Raw genomic sequence first — 16,027 nt, 5'->3', positions numbered from 1 at the left:
TTCATCTTCAGCCAGCACCTTCATATTTTTTTTAAATCTGCTGCCCCGTGTGAGGATCGAACTCACGACCTTCAGATTATGAGACTGACGCGCTACCTACTGCGCCAACGAGGCACATACATGCCAAAAGTCAAGATACTTTTTTTTAAATAAAGATCTTCAGATAATGTCACTGAAATGGTATCCACTGTCCCAAAAATAAAGGTATTGTCTGAATATCCAAAAAAATAAATATTTATACATGGTTGTCATCTTCAGCCAACTCCTTCATGTTAAGAGCTCTGCTGCCCCGTGTGAGGATCGAACTCACGACCTTCAGATTATGAGACAGACGCGCTACCCACTGCGCCAACGAGGCACATAAATCAACTGTCCCAAAAAGACACGTATTGTCTGAATATCCAAAGTCACAGAGAAATGAACATTGATACCTGGTTTTCATCTTGAGCCAGCACCTTCATTTTTAAAAATCTGCTGCCCCGTGTGAGGATCGAACTCACGACCTTCAGATTATGAGTTTGACGCGCTACCTTCTGCGCCAACAAGGCACAAAATGACCAATAGTCAAGATACAAAAATATTGATAACAATCTTCAGATAATGTCACTGAAGTGGTATCCACTGTGCCATAAAGACACGTAATGTCTGAATATCCAAAGTCCCAGAGAAAAGAACATTGATACCTGGTTTTCATCTTCAGCCAGCACCTTCATTTTTAAAAATCTGCTGCCCCGTGTGAGGATCGAACTCACGACCTTCAGATTATGAGACTGACGCGCTACCTACTGCGCCAACGAGGAAGATAATGACCAAAAGTCAAGATACAAAAATATTGATAACAATCTTCAGATAATGTCACTGAAGTGGTATCCACTGTGCCAAGAAGACCCGTATTGTCAGAATTTCTTCAGATAATGTCACTGAAGTGGTATCCGCTGTCCCAAAAATGAAGGTATTGTCTGAATATACAAAGAAATAAATATTTATACATGGTTGTCATCTTCAGCCAACTCCTTCATTTTAAGAACTCTGCTGCCCCTTGTGAGGATCGAACTCACGACCTTCAGATTATGAGACTGACGCACTACCTACTGCGCCAACGAGGCACATTATGACCAATAGTCAAGATAAAAAATATTGATAACAATCTTCAGATAATGTCACTGAAGTGGTATCCACTGTGCCAAAACGACCCATATTGTCTGAATATCCAAAGTCCCAGAGAAATGAACATTGATACCTGGTTTTCATCTTCAGCCAACACCTTCATTTAAAAAATCTGCTGCCCCGTGTGAGGATCGAACTCACGACCTTCAGATTATGAGACTGACGCGCTACCTACTGCGCCAACGAGGCACATACATGCCAAAGGTCAAGAGAATTTGTTTTGGGATAAAGATCTTCAGATAATGTCACTGAAGTGGTATCCGCTGTCCCAAAAATGAAGGTATTGTCTGAATATCCAAAGAAATAAATATTTATACATGGTTGTCATCTTCAGCAAACTCCTTCATTTTAAGAACTCTGCTGCCCCGTGTGAGGATCGAACTCACGACCTTCAGATTATGAGACTGACGCGCTACCTTCTGCGCCAACGAGGCACAAAATGACCAAAAGTCAAGATACAAAAATATTGATAACAATCTTCAGATAATGTCACTGAAATGGTATCCACTGTGCCAAAAAGACCCATATTGTCTGAATATCCAAAGTCCCAGAGAAATGAACATTGATACCTGGTTTTCATCTTCAGCCAGCACCTTCATTTTAAAAATCTACTGCCCCGTGTGAGGATCGAACTCACGACCTTCAGATTATGAGACTGCCACGCTAACTACTGCGCCAACGAGGCACGTAAATCAACTGTCCCAAAAAGACACGTATTGTCTGAATATCCAAAGTCGCAGAGAAATGAAAATTGAGACCTGGTTTTCATCTTCAGCCAACACCTTCATTTTTAAAAATCTGCTGCCCCGTGTGAGATTCGAACTCACAACCTTCAGATTATGAGACTGACGCACTACCTACTTCACCAACGAGGCACATAATGACCAAAAGTCAAGTTACAAAAATATTGATAACAATCTTCAGATAATGTCACTGAAGTGGTATCCACTGTGCCAAGAAAACCCGTATTGTCTGAATATCCAAAGTCCCAGAGAAATGAACATTGATACCTGGTTTTCATCTTCAGCCAGCACCTTCATTTAAAAAAATCTGCTGCCCCGTGTGAGGATCCAACTCACGACCTTCAGATTATGAGACTGACGCGCTACCTACTGCGCCAACGAGGCACATAAATCAACTGTCCCAAAAAGACACGTATTGTCTGAATATCCAAAGTCGCAGAGAAATTATCATTTATACCTGGTTTTCATCTTCAGCCAACACCTTCATTTTAATAACTCTGCTGCCGTGTGAGGATCGAACTCACGACCTTCAGATTATGAGACCGACGCGCTACCTACTGCGCCAACGTGGCACATACATGCCAAAGGTGAAGATAATTTTTTTTAAATAAAGATCTCAGATAATGTCACTGAAGTGGTATCCGCTGTCCCAAAAATGAAGGTATTGTCTGAATATCCAAAGAAATAAATATTTATACATGGTTGTCATCTTCAGCCAACTCCTTCATTTTAAGAACTCTGCTGCCCCGTGTGAGGATCGAACTCACGACCTTCAGATTATGAGACCGACGCGCTACCTTCTGCGCCAACAAGGCACAAAATGACCAATAGTCAAGAAAAAAAATATATTGATAACAATCTTCAGATAATGTCACTGAAGTGGTATCCTCTGTGCCATAAAGACACGTAATGTCTGAATATCCAAAGAAATAAACATTTATACATGGTTGTCATATTCAGCCAACTCCTTTATTGATACGGTATCAACTGTCCCAAAAAAGACACATATTGTCTGAATATCCAAAGTCCCAGAGAAATGAACATTGATACCTGGTTTTCATCTTCAGCCAGCACCTTCATTTTTAAAAATCTGCTGCCCCGTGTGAGGATCGAACTCACGACCTTCAGATTATGAGACTGACGCGCTACCTACTGCGCCAACGAGGCAGATAATGACCAAAAGTCAAGATACAAAAAATATTGATAACAATCTTCAGATAATGTCACTGAAGTGTATCCACTTGCCAAGAAGACCCTATTGTCAGATTTCTTCAGATAATGTCACTGAAGTGGTATCCGCTGTCCCAAAAATGAAGGTATTGTCTGAATATACAAAGAAATAAATATTTATACATGGTTGTCATCTTCAGCCAACTCCTTCATTTTAAGAACTCTGCTGCCCCGTGTGAGGATCGAACTCACGACCTTCAGATTATGAGACTGACGCACTACCTACTGCGCCAACGAGGCACATTATGACCAATAGTCAAGATAAAAAATATTGATAACAATCTTCAGATAATGTCACTGAAATGGTATCCACTGTGCCAAAAACGACCCATATTGTCTGAATATCCAAAGTCCCAGAGAAATGAACATTGATACCTGGTTTTCATCTTCAGCCAGCACCTTCATTTAAAAAATCTGCTGCCCCGTGTGAGGATCGAACTCACGACCTTCAGATTATGAGACTGACGCGCTACCTACTGCGCCAACGAGGCACATACATGCCAAAGGTCAAGAGAATTTGTTTTGGGATAAAGATCTTCAGATAATGTCACTGAAGTGGTATCCGCTGTCCCAAAAATGAAGGTATTGTCTGAATATCCAAAGAAATAAATATTTATACATGGTTGTCATCTTCAGCCAACTCCTTCATTTTAAGAACTCTGCTGCCCCGTGTGAGGATCGAACTCACGACCTTCAGATTATGAGACTGACGCGCTACCTTCTGTGCCAACGAGGCACAAAATGACCAAAAGTCAAGATACAAAAATATTGATAACAATCTTCAGATAATGTCACTGAAGTGGTATCCACTGTGCCAAAAAAGACCCATATTGTCTGAATATCCAAAGTCCCAGAGAAATGAACATTGATACCTGGTTTTCATCTTCAGCCAGCACCTTCATTTTAAAAATCTACTGCCCCGTGTGAGGATCGAACTCACGACCTTCAGATTATGAGACTGCCACGCTACCTACTGCGCCAACGAGGCACGTAAATCAACTGTCCCAAAAAGACACGTATTGTCTGAATATCCAAAGTCGCAGAGAAATGAAAATTGAGACCTGGTTTTCATCTTCAGCCAACACCTTCATTTTTAAAAATCTGCTGCCCCGTGTGAGGTTCGAACTCACAACCTTCAGATTATGAGACTGACGCACTACCTACTTCACCAACGAGGCACATAATGACCAAAAGTCAAGTTACAAAAATATTGATAACAATCTTCAGATAATGTCACTGAAGTGGTATCCACTGTGCCAAGAAAACCTGTATTGTCTGAATATCCAAAGTCCCAGAGAAATGAACATTGATACCTGGTTTTCATCTTCAGCCAGCACCTTCATTTTAAGAACTCTGCTGCCCCGTGTGAGGATCCAACTCACGACCTTCAGATTATGAGACTGACGCGCTACCTACTGCGCCAACGAGGCACATAAATCAACTGTCCCAAAAAGACACATATTGTCTGAATATCCAAAGTCGCAGAGAAATTATCATTTATACCTGGTTTTCATCTTCAGCCAACACCTTCATTTTAATAACTCTGCTGCCGTGTGAGGATCGAACTCACGACCTTCAGATTATGAGACCGACGCGCTACCTACTGCGCCAACGTGGCACATACATGCCAAAGGTGAAGATAATTTTTTTTAAATAAAGATCTCAGATAATGTCACTGAAGTGGTATCCGCTGTCCCAAAAATGAAGGTATTGTCTGAATATCCAAAGAAATAAATATTTATAAATGGTTGTCATATTCAGCCAACTCCTTTATTGATGCGGTATCAACTGTCCCAAAAAGACACGTATTGTCTGAATATCCAAAGTCCCAGAGAAATGAACATTGATACCTGGTTTTCATCTTCAGCCAGCACCTTCATTTTAAAAACTCTGCTGCCCCGTGTGAGGATCGAACTCACGACCTTCAGATTATGAGACTGACGCGCTACCTACTGCGCCAACGAGGCACATACATGCAAAAGTCAAGATACAAAAATATTGATAACAATTTTCAGATAATGTCACTGAAGTGGTATCCGCTGTCCCAAAAATGAAGGTATTGTCTGAATATCCAAATAAATAAATATTTATAAATGGTTGTCATATTCAGCCAACTCCTTTATTGATGCGGTATCAACTGTCCCAAAAAGACACGTATTGTCTGAATATCCAAAGTCCCAGAGAAATGAACATTGATACCTGGTTTTCATCTTCAGCCAGCACCTTCATTTTTAAAACTCTGCTGCCCCGTGTGAGGATCGAACTCACGACCTTCAGATTATGAGACTGACACGCTACCTACTGCGCCAACGAGGCACATACATGCAAAAGTCAAGAGACATTTTTTTTTATAAAGATCTTCAGATAATGTCACTGAAGTGGTATCCGCTGTCCCAAAAATGAAGGTATTGTCTGAATATCCAAAGAAATAAATATTTATACATGGTTGTCATCTTAAGCTAACTCCTTCATTTTAAGAACTCTGCTTTCCCGTGTGAGGATCGAACTCACGACCTTCAGATTAGGAGACTGACTTGCTACCTACTGCGCCAATGAGGCACATAATGACCAATAGTCAAGATACAAAAATATTGATAACAATCTTCAGATAATGTCACTGAAGTGGTATCCACTGTGCCAAAAAGACACGTATTGTCTGAATATCCAAAGTCCCAGAGAAATGAACATTGATACCTGGTTTTCATCTTCAGACAGCACCTTCATTTTTAAAAATACTGCTGCCCCGTGTGAGGATCGAACTCACAACCTTCAGATTATGAGACTGACGCGCTACCTACTGCGCCAACGAGGCACATAAATGCAAAAGGTCAAGAGACGTTTTTTTTGGATAAAGATCTTCAGATAATGTCACTGAAGTGGTATCCGCTGTCCCAAAAATGAAGGTATTGTCTGAATATCCAAAGAAATAAATATTTATAAATGGTTGTCATATTCAGCCAACTCCTTTATTGATGCGGTATCAACTGTCCCAAAAAGACACGTATTGTCTGAATATCCAAAGTCCCAGAGAAATGAACATTGATACCTGGTTTTCATCTTCAGCCAACACCTTCATTTTTAAAAATCTGCTGCCCCGTGTGAGGATCGAACTCACGACCTTCAGACTGACGCGCTACCTACTGCGCCAACTAGGCACATAAATGCCAAAGGTCAAGAGATTTTTTTTTGGATAAAGATCTTCAGATAGTGTCACTGAAATGGTATCCGCTGTCCCAAAATGAATGTATTGTCTGAATATCCAAAGAAATAAATATTTATACATGGTTGTCATCTTCAGCCAACTCCTTCATTTTAAGAACTCTGCTGCCCCGTGTGAGGATCGAACTCACGACCTTCAGATTATGAGACTGACGCGCTACCTTCTGCGCCAACGAGGCACAAAATGACCAATAGTCAAGATACAAAAATATTGATAACAATCTTCAGATAATGTCACTGAAAGTGGTATCCACTGTGCCAAAAAGACCCATATTGTCTGAATATCCAAAGTCCCAGAGAAATGAACATTGATACCTGGTTTTCATCTTCAGCCAGCACCTTCATTTTAAAATCTACTGCCCCGTGTGAGGATCCAACTCACGACCTTCAGATTATGAGACTGCCGCGCTACCTACTGCGCCAACGAGGCACGTAAATCACACTGTCCCAAAAAGACACGTATTGTCTGAATATCCAAAGTCGCAGAGAAATGAAAATTGATACCTGGTTTTCATCTTCAGCCAACACCTTCATTTTTAAAAACTCTGCTGCCCCGTGTGAGGATTCGAACTCACGACCTTCAGATTATGAGACTGACGCACTACCTACTTCGCCAACGAGGCACATAATGACCAAAAGTCAAGATACAAAAATATTGATAACAATCTTCAGATAATGTCACTGAAGTGGTATCCACTGTGCCAAGAAACCTGTATTGTCTGAATATCCAAAGTCCCAGAGAAATGAACATTGATACCTGGTTTTCATCTTCAGCCAGCACCTTCATTTTAAGAACTCTGCTGCCCCGTGTGAGGATCGAACTCACGACCTTCAGATTATGAGACTGCCACGCTAACTACTGCGCCAACGAGGCACGTAAATCAACTGTCCCAAAAAGACACGTATTGTCTGAATATCCAAAGTCCCAGAGAAATGAACATTGATACCTGGTTTTCATCTTCAGCCAACACCTTCATTTTTTAAATCTGCTGCCCCGTGTGAGGATCGAACTCACAACCTTCAGATTATGAGACTGACGCGCTACCTACTGCGCCAACGAGGCACATAATGTCAAAAGTCAAGATTAAAAAATATTGATAACAATTTTCAGATAATGTCACTGAAGTGGTATCCACTGTGCCAGAAAACCGTATTGTCTGAATATCCAAAGTCCCAGAGAAATGAACATTGATACCTGGTTTTCATCTTCAGCCAGCACCTTCATTTTAAGAACTCTGCTGCCCCGTGTGAGGATCCAACTCACGACCTTCAGATTATGAGACTGACGCGCTACCTACTGCGCCAATGAGGCACATAAATGAACTGTCCCAAAAAGACACATATTGTCTGAATATCCAAAGTCGCAGAGAAATTATCATTTATACCTGGTTTTCATCTTCAGCCAACTTCTTCATTTTAAGTACTCTGCTGCCCCGTGTGAGGATCGAACTCACGATCTTCAGATTATGAGACTGACGCGGTTCCTACTGCGCCAACTAGGCACATACATGCCAAAGGTCAAGATAATTTTTTTAAAATAAAGATCTTCAGATAATGTCACTGAAGTGGTATCCGCTGTCCCAAAAATGAAGGTATTGTCTGAATATCCAAAGAAATAAATATTTATAAATGGTTGTCATATTCAGCCAACTCCTTTATTGATGCGGTATCAACTGTCCCAAAAAGACACGTATTGTCTGAATATCCAAAGTCCCAGAGAAATGAACATTGATACCTGGTTTTCATCTTCAGCCAACACCTTCATTTTTTAAATCTGCTGCCCCGTGTGAGGATTGAACTCACAACCTTCAGATTATGAGACTGACGCGCTACCTACTGCGCCAACGAGGCACATATTTACCAAAAGTCAAGATACAAAAATATTGATAACAATCTTCAGATAATGTCACTGAAGTGGTATCCACTGTGCCAAAAAGACCCGTATTGTCTGAATATCCAAAGTCCCAGAGAAATGAACATTGATACCTGGTTTTCATCTTCAGCCAGCACCTTCATTTTTAAAAATCTACTGCCCCGTGTGAGGATCGAACTCACGACCTTCAGATTATGAGACTGACGCGCTACCTACTGCGCCAACGAGGCACATAAATGCCAAAAGTCAAGAGACATTTTTTCTGATAACGATCTTCAGATAATGTCACTGAAGTGGTATCCACTGTCCCAAAAATGAAGGTATTGTCTGAATATCCAAAGAAATAAACATTTATACATGGTTGTCATCTTCAGCCAACTCCTTCATTTTAAGAACTCTGCTGCCCCGTGTGAGGATCGAACTCACGACCTTCAGATTATGAGACTGACGCGCTACCTACTGTGCCAACGAGGCACAAAATGACCAAAAGTCAAGATACAAAAATATTGATAACAATCTTCAGATAATGTCACTGAAATGGTATCCACTGTGCCAAAAAGACCCATATTGTCTGAATATCCAAAGTCCCAGAGAAATGAACATTGATACCTGGTTTTCATCTTCAGCCAGCACCTTCATTTTAAAAAATCTACTGCCCCGTGTGAGGATCCAACTCACGACCTTCAGATTATGAGACTGCCACGCTAACTACTGCGCCAACGAGGCACGTAAATCAACTGTCCCAAAAAGACACGTATTGTCTGAATATCCAAAGTCGCAGAGAAATGAAAATTGAGACCTGGTTTTCATCTTCAGCCAACACCTTCATTTTTAAAAATCTGCTGCCCCGTGTGAGGATTCGAACTCACAACCTTCAGATTATGAGACTGACGCACTACCTACTTCGCCAACGAGGCACATAATGACCAAAAGTCAAGTTACAAAAATATTGATAACAATCTTCAGATAATGTCACTGAAGTGGTATCCACTGTGCCAAGAAAACCTGTATTGTCTGAATATCCAAAGTCCCAGAGAAATGAACATTGATACCTGGTTTTCATCTTCAGCCAGCACCTTCATTTTAAGAACTCTGCTGCCCCGTGTGAGGATCCAACTCACGACCTTCAGATTATGAGACTGCCACGCTAACTACTGCGCCAACGAGGCACGTAAATCAACTGTCCCAAAAAGACACGTATTGTCTGAATATCCAAAGTCGCAGAGAAATGAAAATTGAGACCTGGTTTTCATCTTCAGCCAACACCTTCATTTTTAAAAATCTGCTGCCCCGTGTGAGATTCGAACTCACAACCTTCAGATTATGAGACTGACGCACTACCTACTGCGCCAACGAGGCACATAATGACCAAAAGTCAAGTTACAAAAATATTGATAACAATCTTCAGATAATGTCACTGAAGTGGTATCCACTGTGCCAAGAAAACCTGTATTGTCTGAATATCCAAAGTCCCAGAGAAATGAACATTGATACCTGGTTTTCATCTTCAGCCAGCACCTTCATTTTAAGAACTCTGCTGCCCCGTGTGAGGATCGAACTCACGACCTTCAGACTATGAGACTGACGCGCTACCTACTTCGCCAACGAGGCACATACATGCCAAAAGTCAAGAGACATTTTTTTTGATAAAGATCTTCAGATAATGTCACTGAAGTGGTATCCGCTGTGCCAAGAAGACCCATACTGTCTGAATATCCAAAGTCCCAGAGAAATGAACATTGATACCTGGTTTTCATCTTCAGCCAGCACCTTCATTTTCAAAAATCTGCCGCCCCGTGTGAGGATTGAACTCACGACCTTCAGATTATGAGACTGACACGCTACCTACTGCGCCAACGAGGCACATAAATGCCAAAAAGTCAAGAGACATTTTTTTTTATAACGATCTTCAGATAATGTCACTGAAGTGGTATCCGCTGTCCCAAAAATGAAGGTATTGTCTGAATATCCAAAGAAATAAATATTTATACATGGTTGTCATCTTCAGCCAACTCCTTCATTTTAAGAACTCTGCTGCCCCGTGTGAGAATCGAACTCACGACCTTCAGATTATGAGACTGACGCGCTACCTACTGCGCCAACGAGGCACATAATGACCAAAAGTCAAGATACAAAAATATTGATAACAATCTTCAGATAATGTCACTGAAGTGGTATCCACTGTGCCAAAAAGATCTGTATTGTCTGAATATCCAAAGTCCCAGAGAAATGAACATTGATACCTGGTTTTCATCTTCAGCCAGCACCTTCATTTTCAAAAATCTGCTGCCCCGTGTGAGGATCGAACTCACGACCTTCAGATTATGAGACTTACGCACTACCTACTGCGCCAACGTGGCACATAATGACCAAAAGTCAAGATACAAAAATATTGATAACAATCTTCAGATAATGTCACTGAAGTGGTATCCACTGTGCCAAGAAGACCCATACTGTCTGAATATCCAAAGTCCCAGAGAAATGAACATTGATACCTGGTTTTCATCTTCAGCCAACACCTTCATTTTTAAAAATCTGCTGCCCCGTGTGAGGATCGAACTCACGACCTTCAGATTATGAGACTGACGCGCTACCTACTGCGCCAACGAGGCACATAAATCAACTGTCCCAAAAAGACACATATTGTCTGAATATCCAAAGTCGCAGAGAAATTATCATTTATACCTGGTTTTCATCTTCAGCCAACACCTTCATTTTAATAACTCTGCTGCCGTGTGAGGATCGAACTCACGACCTTCAGATTATGAGACCGACGCGCTACCTACTGCGCCAACGTGGCACATACATGCCAAAGGTGAAGATAATTTTTTTAAATAAAGATCTCAGATAATGTCACTGAAGTGGTATCCGCTGTCCCAAAAATGAAGGTATTGTCTGAATATCCAAAGAAATAAATATTTATACATGGTTGTCATCTTCAGCCAACTCCTTCATTTTAAGAACTCTGCTGCCCCGTGTGAGGATCGAACTCACGACCTTCAGATTATGAGACTGACGCGCTACCTTCTGCGCCAACAAGGCACAAAATGACCAATAGTCAAGAAAAAAAATATTGATAACAATCTTCAGATAATGTCACTGAAGTGGTATCCACTGTTTTGCCAAAAAGACCCGTATTGTCTGAATATCCAAAGTCCCAGAGAAATGAACATTGATACCTGGTTTTCATCTTCAGCCAGCACCTTCATTTTTAAAAATCTGCTGCCCCGTGTGAGGATCGAACTCACGACCTTCAGATTATGAGACTGACGCGCTACCTACTGCGCCAACGAGGCACATAAATGCCAAAAGTCAAGAGACATTTTTTTTGATAAAGATCTTCAGATAATGTCACTGAAGTGGTATCCGCTGTCCCAAAAATGAAGGTATTGTCTGAATATCCAAAGAAATAAATATTTATACATGGTTGTCATCTTCAGCCAACTCCTTCATTTTAAGAACTCTGCTGCCCCGTGTGAGGATCGAACTCACGACCTTCAGATTATGAGACTGACGCGCTACCTACTGCGCCAACGAGGCACATAATGACCAAAAGTCAAGATAAAAAAATATTGATAACAATCTTCAGATAATGTCACTGAAGTGGTATCCACTGTGCCAAAAAGACCCGTATTGTCTGAATATCCAAAGTCCCAGAGAAATGAACATTGATACCTGGTTTTCATCTTCAGCCAGCACCTTCATTTTTAAAATTCTGCTGCCCCGTGTGAGGATCGAACTCACGACCTTCAGATTATGAGACTGACGCGCTACCTACTGCGCCAACGAGGCACATAATGACCAAATGTCAAGAGACATTTTTTTTATAAAGATCTTCAGATAATGTCACTGAAGTGGTATCCGCTGTCCCAAAATGAGGTATTGTCTGAATATCCAAAGAAATAAATATTTATACATGGTTGTCATCTTCAGCCAACTCCTTCATTTTAAGAACTCTGCTGCCCCGTGTGAGGATCGAACTCACGACCTTCAGATTATGAGACTGACGCGCTACCTACTGCGCCAACGAGGCACATAATGACCAAAAGTCAAGATACAAAAATATTGATAACAATCTTCAGATAATGTCACTGAAGTGGTATCCACTGTGCCAAAAAGACACGTATTGTCTGAATATCCAAAGTCCCAGAGAAATGAACATTGATACCTGGTTTTCATCTTCAGCCAGCACCTTCATTTTTAAAAATCTGCTGCCCCGTGTGAGGATCGAACTCACAACCTTCAGATTATGAGACTGACGCGCTACCTACTGCGCCAACGAGGCACATAAATGCCAAAGGTCAAGAGATTTTTTTTTGGATAAAGATCTTCAGATAGTGTCACTGAAATGGTATCCGCTGTCCCAAAAATGAATGTATTGTCTGAATATCCAAAGAAATAAATATTTATACATGGTTGTCATCTTCAGCCAACTCCTTCATTTTAAGAACTCTGCTGCCCCGTGTGAGGATCGAACTCACGACCTTCAGATTATGAGACTGACGCGCTACCTACTGCGCCAACTAGGCACATTATGACCAAAAGTCAAGATACAAAAATATTGATAACAATCTTCAGATAATGTCACTGAAGTGGTATCCACTGTGCCAAAAAGACCCGTATTGTCTGAATATCCAAAGTCCCAGAGAAATGAACATTGATACCTGGTTTTCATCTTCAGCCAGCACCTTCATTTTTAAAAATCTACTGCCCCGTGTGAGGATCGAACTCACGACATTCAGATTATGAGACTGACGCGCTACCTACTGCGCCAACGAGGCACATAAATGCCAAAAGTCAAGAGATTTTTTTTTGGATAAAGATCTTCAGATAATGTCACTGAAGTGGTATCCGCTGTCCCAAAAATGAAGGTATTGTCTGAATATCCAAATAAATAAATATTTATTCATGGTTGTCATCTTCAGCCAACTCCTTCATTTTAAGAACTCTGCTGCCCCGTGTGAGGATCGAACTCACGACCTTCAGATTATGAGACTGACGCAGTACCTACTGCGCCAACGAGGCACATAATGACCAAAAGTCAAGATACAAAAATATTGATAACAATCTTCAGATAATGTCACTGAAGTGGTATCCACTGTGCCGAAAAGACACTTATTGTCTTAATATCCAAACTCCCGAGAGAAATGAACATTGATACCTGGTTTTCATCTTCAGCCAGCACCTTCATTTTTAAAAATCTGCTGCCCCGTGTGAGGATCGAACTCACGACCTTCAGATTATGAGACTGAAGCGCTACCTACTGCGCCAACGAGGCCCATCAATGCCAAAAGTCAAGAGATTTTGTTTTGATAACAATCTTCAGATAATGTCACTGAAGTGGTATCCGCTGTCCCAAAAATGAAGGTATTGTCTGAATATCCAAATAAATAAATATTTATACATGGTTGTCATCTTCAGCCAACTCCTTCATTTTAAGAACTCTGCTGCCCCGTGTGAGGATCGAACTCACGACCTTCAGATTATGAGACTGACGCGCTACCTACTGCGCCAACGAGGCACATAAATCAATTGTCCCAAAAAATACATGTATTGTCTGAATATCCAAAGTCGCAGAGAAATTATCATTTATACCTGGTTTTCATCTTCAGCCAACACCTTCATTTTTAAAACTCTACTGCCCCGTGTGAGGATCGAAATCACGACCTTCAGATTATGAGACTGACGCGCTACCTTCTGCGCCAACGAGGCAGATACATGTCAAACGTCAAGACACATTTTTTTTTATAGAGAATCGAACTCACAACCTTCAGATTATGAGACTGACGCGGTACCTACTGTGCCAACGAGGCACATAATGACCAAAAGTCAAGATACAAAAATATTGATAACAATCTTCAGATAATGTCACTGAAGTGGTATCCACTGTGCCAAAAAGACCCGTATTGTCTGAATATCCAAAGTCCCAGAGAAATGAACATTGATACCTGGTTTTCATCTTCAGCCAGCACCTTCATTTTAAGAACTCTGCTGCCCCGTGTGAGGATCCAACTCACGACCTTCAGATTATGAGACTGCCACGCTAACTACTGCGCCAACGAGGCACGTAAATCAACTGTCCCAAAAAGACACGTATTGTCTGAATATCCAAAGTCGCAGAGAAATGAAAATTGATACCTGGTTTTCATCTTCAGCCAACACCTTCATTTTTAAAAATCTGCTGCCCCGTGTGAGATTCGAACTCACAACCTTCAGATTATGAGACTGACGCACTACCTACTTCACCAACGAGGCACATAATGACCAAAAGTCAAGTTACAAAAATATTGATAACAATCTTCAGATAATGTCACTGAAGTGGTATCCACTGTGCCAAAAAAACCTGTATTGTCTGAATATCCAAAGTCCCAGAGAAATGAACATTGATACCTGGTTTTCATCTTCAGCCAGCACCTTCATTTTAAGAACTCTGCTGCCCCGTGTGAGGATTGAACTCACGACCTTCAGACTATGAGACTGACGCGCTACCTACTTCGCCAACAAGGCACATACATGCCAAAAGTCAAGAGACATTTTTTTGATAAAGATCTTCAGATAATGTCACTGAAGTGGTATCCACTGTGCCAAAGAAGACCCATATTGTCTGAATATCCAAAGTCCCAGAGAAATGAACATTGATACCTGGTTTTCATCTTCAGCCAGCACCTTCATTTTCAAAAATCTGCCGCCCCGTGTGAGGATTGAACTCACGACCTTCAGATTATGAGACTGACGCGCTACCTTCTGTGCCAACGAGGCACATAAATGCCAAAAGTCAAGATACAAAAAATATTTATAACAATCTTCAGATAATGTCACTGAAATGGTATCCGCTGTGCCCAAAAAAGACACATATTGTCTGAATATCCAAAGTCCCGAGAAATAAATATTTATACCTGGTTTTCATCTTCAGCCAGCACCTTCATTTTAAAAACTCTACTGCCCCGTGTGAGGATCCAACTCACGACCTTCAGATTATGAGACTGCCACGCTAACTACTGCGCCAACGAGGCACGTAAATCAACTGTCCCAAAAAGACACGTATTGTCTGAATATCCAAAGTCGCAGAGAAATGAACATTGATACCTGGTTTTCATCTTCAGCCAACACCTTCATTTTTAAAAATCTGCTGCCCCGTGTGAGGATCGAACTCACGACCTTCAGATTATGAGACTGACGCACTACCTACTGCGCCAACGAGGCACATAATGACCAAAAGTCAAGATACAAAAATATTGATAACAATCTTCAGATAATGTCACTGAAGTGGTATCCACTGTGCCAAGAAACCGTATTGTCTGAATATCCAAAGTCCCAGAGAAATGAACATTGATACCTGGTTTTCATCTTCAGCCAGCACCTTCATTTTAAGAACTCTGCTGCCCCGTGTGAGGATCCAACTCACGACCTTCAGATTATGAGACTGCCACGCTAACTACTGCGCCAACGAGGCACGTAAATCAACTGTCCCAAAAAAGACACGTATTGTCTGAATATCCAAAGTCGCAGAGAAATGAAAATTGAGACCTGGTTTTCATCTTCAGCCAACACCTTCATTTTAAAAATCTGCTGCCCCTGTTGAGATTCGAACTCACAACCTTCAGATTATGAGACTGACGCACTACCTACTTCGCCAACGAGGCACATAAATGACCAAAAGTCAAGATACAAAATATTGATAAAATCTTCAGATAATGTCACTGAAGTGGTATCCACTGTGCCAAGAAAACCTGTATTGTCTGAATATCCAAAGTCCCAGAGAAATGAACATTGATACCTGGTTTTCATCTTCAGC

The 16,027-nt window shown here is 41.2% G+C and overlaps 19 non-coding genes across 19 annotated transcripts; all 19 read right to left on the bottom strand.

Moving 5' to 3' along the window:
* Nucleotides 1-41: 41 nt before the first annotated feature.
* trnam-cau lies at nt 42-114 on the bottom strand. The gene has a single exon. It is a non-coding gene; the product is annotated as a tRNA-Met (tRNA).
* A 171-nt stretch (nt 115-285) lies between these two features.
* trnam-cau lies at nt 286-358 on the bottom strand. Its single transcript has one exon. It is a non-coding gene; the product is annotated as a tRNA-Met (tRNA).
* Nucleotides 359-1,283: 925 nt separating this feature from the next.
* On the bottom strand, nt 1,284-1,356 carry trnam-cau. Its single transcript has one exon. It is a non-coding gene; the product is annotated as a tRNA-Met (tRNA).
* A 1,648-nt stretch (nt 1,357-3,004) lies between these two features.
* Nucleotides 3,005-3,077, bottom strand: trnam-cau. Its single transcript has one exon. It is a non-coding gene; the product is annotated as a tRNA-Met (tRNA).
* A 481-nt stretch (nt 3,078-3,558) lies between these two features.
* trnam-cau lies at nt 3,559-3,631 on the bottom strand. Its single transcript has one exon. It is a non-coding gene; the product is annotated as a tRNA-Met (tRNA).
* A 1,403-nt stretch (nt 3,632-5,034) lies between these two features.
* Nucleotides 5,035-5,107, bottom strand: trnam-cau. The gene has a single exon. It is a non-coding gene; the product is annotated as a tRNA-Met (tRNA).
* Nucleotides 5,108-5,383: 276 nt separating this feature from the next.
* Nucleotides 5,384-5,456, bottom strand: trnam-cau. Its single transcript has one exon. It is a non-coding gene; the product is annotated as a tRNA-Met (tRNA).
* Nucleotides 5,457-5,879: 423 nt separating this feature from the next.
* On the bottom strand, nt 5,880-5,952 carry trnam-cau. Its single transcript has one exon. It is a non-coding gene; the product is annotated as a tRNA-Met (tRNA).
* A 1,397-nt stretch (nt 5,953-7,349) lies between these two features.
* trnam-cau lies at nt 7,350-7,422 on the bottom strand. Its single transcript has one exon. It is a non-coding gene; the product is annotated as a tRNA-Met (tRNA).
* A 967-nt stretch (nt 7,423-8,389) lies between these two features.
* On the bottom strand, nt 8,390-8,462 carry trnam-cau. Its single transcript has one exon. It is a non-coding gene; the product is annotated as a tRNA-Met (tRNA).
* A 1,805-nt stretch (nt 8,463-10,267) lies between these two features.
* Nucleotides 10,268-10,340, bottom strand: trnam-cau. The gene has a single exon. It is a non-coding gene; the product is annotated as a tRNA-Met (tRNA).
* A 431-nt stretch (nt 10,341-10,771) lies between these two features.
* Nucleotides 10,772-10,844, bottom strand: trnam-cau. Its single transcript has one exon. It is a non-coding gene; the product is annotated as a tRNA-Met (tRNA).
* A 611-nt stretch (nt 10,845-11,455) lies between these two features.
* trnam-cau lies at nt 11,456-11,528 on the bottom strand. The gene has a single exon. It is a non-coding gene; the product is annotated as a tRNA-Met (tRNA).
* A 171-nt stretch (nt 11,529-11,699) lies between these two features.
* trnam-cau lies at nt 11,700-11,772 on the bottom strand. Its single transcript has one exon. It is a non-coding gene; the product is annotated as a tRNA-Met (tRNA).
* A 179-nt stretch (nt 11,773-11,951) lies between these two features.
* Nucleotides 11,952-12,024, bottom strand: trnam-cau. Its single transcript has one exon. It is a non-coding gene; the product is annotated as a tRNA-Met (tRNA).
* Nucleotides 12,025-12,192: 168 nt separating this feature from the next.
* trnam-cau lies at nt 12,193-12,265 on the bottom strand. Its single transcript has one exon. It is a non-coding gene; the product is annotated as a tRNA-Met (tRNA).
* Nucleotides 12,266-12,444: 179 nt separating this feature from the next.
* On the bottom strand, nt 12,445-12,517 carry trnam-cau. The gene has a single exon. It is a non-coding gene; the product is annotated as a tRNA-Met (tRNA).
* Nucleotides 12,518-13,437: 920 nt separating this feature from the next.
* Nucleotides 13,438-13,510, bottom strand: trnam-cau. The gene has a single exon. It is a non-coding gene; the product is annotated as a tRNA-Met (tRNA).
* Nucleotides 13,511-13,680: 170 nt separating this feature from the next.
* On the bottom strand, nt 13,681-13,753 carry trnam-cau. The gene has a single exon. It is a non-coding gene; the product is annotated as a tRNA-Met (tRNA).
* Between the last annotated feature and the right edge of the window lie 2,274 nt (nt 13,754-16,027).

This window comes from Coregonus clupeaformis, unplaced genomic scaffold (assembly GCF_020615455.1).
Source record: "Coregonus clupeaformis isolate EN_2021a unplaced genomic scaffold, ASM2061545v1 scaf1833, whole genome shotgun sequence".
NCBI classification, from domain to species: Eukaryota; Metazoa; Chordata; class Actinopteri; order Salmoniformes; family Salmonidae; genus Coregonus; species Coregonus clupeaformis.
This window is presented reverse-complemented; position numbering and strand designations above follow the sequence as displayed.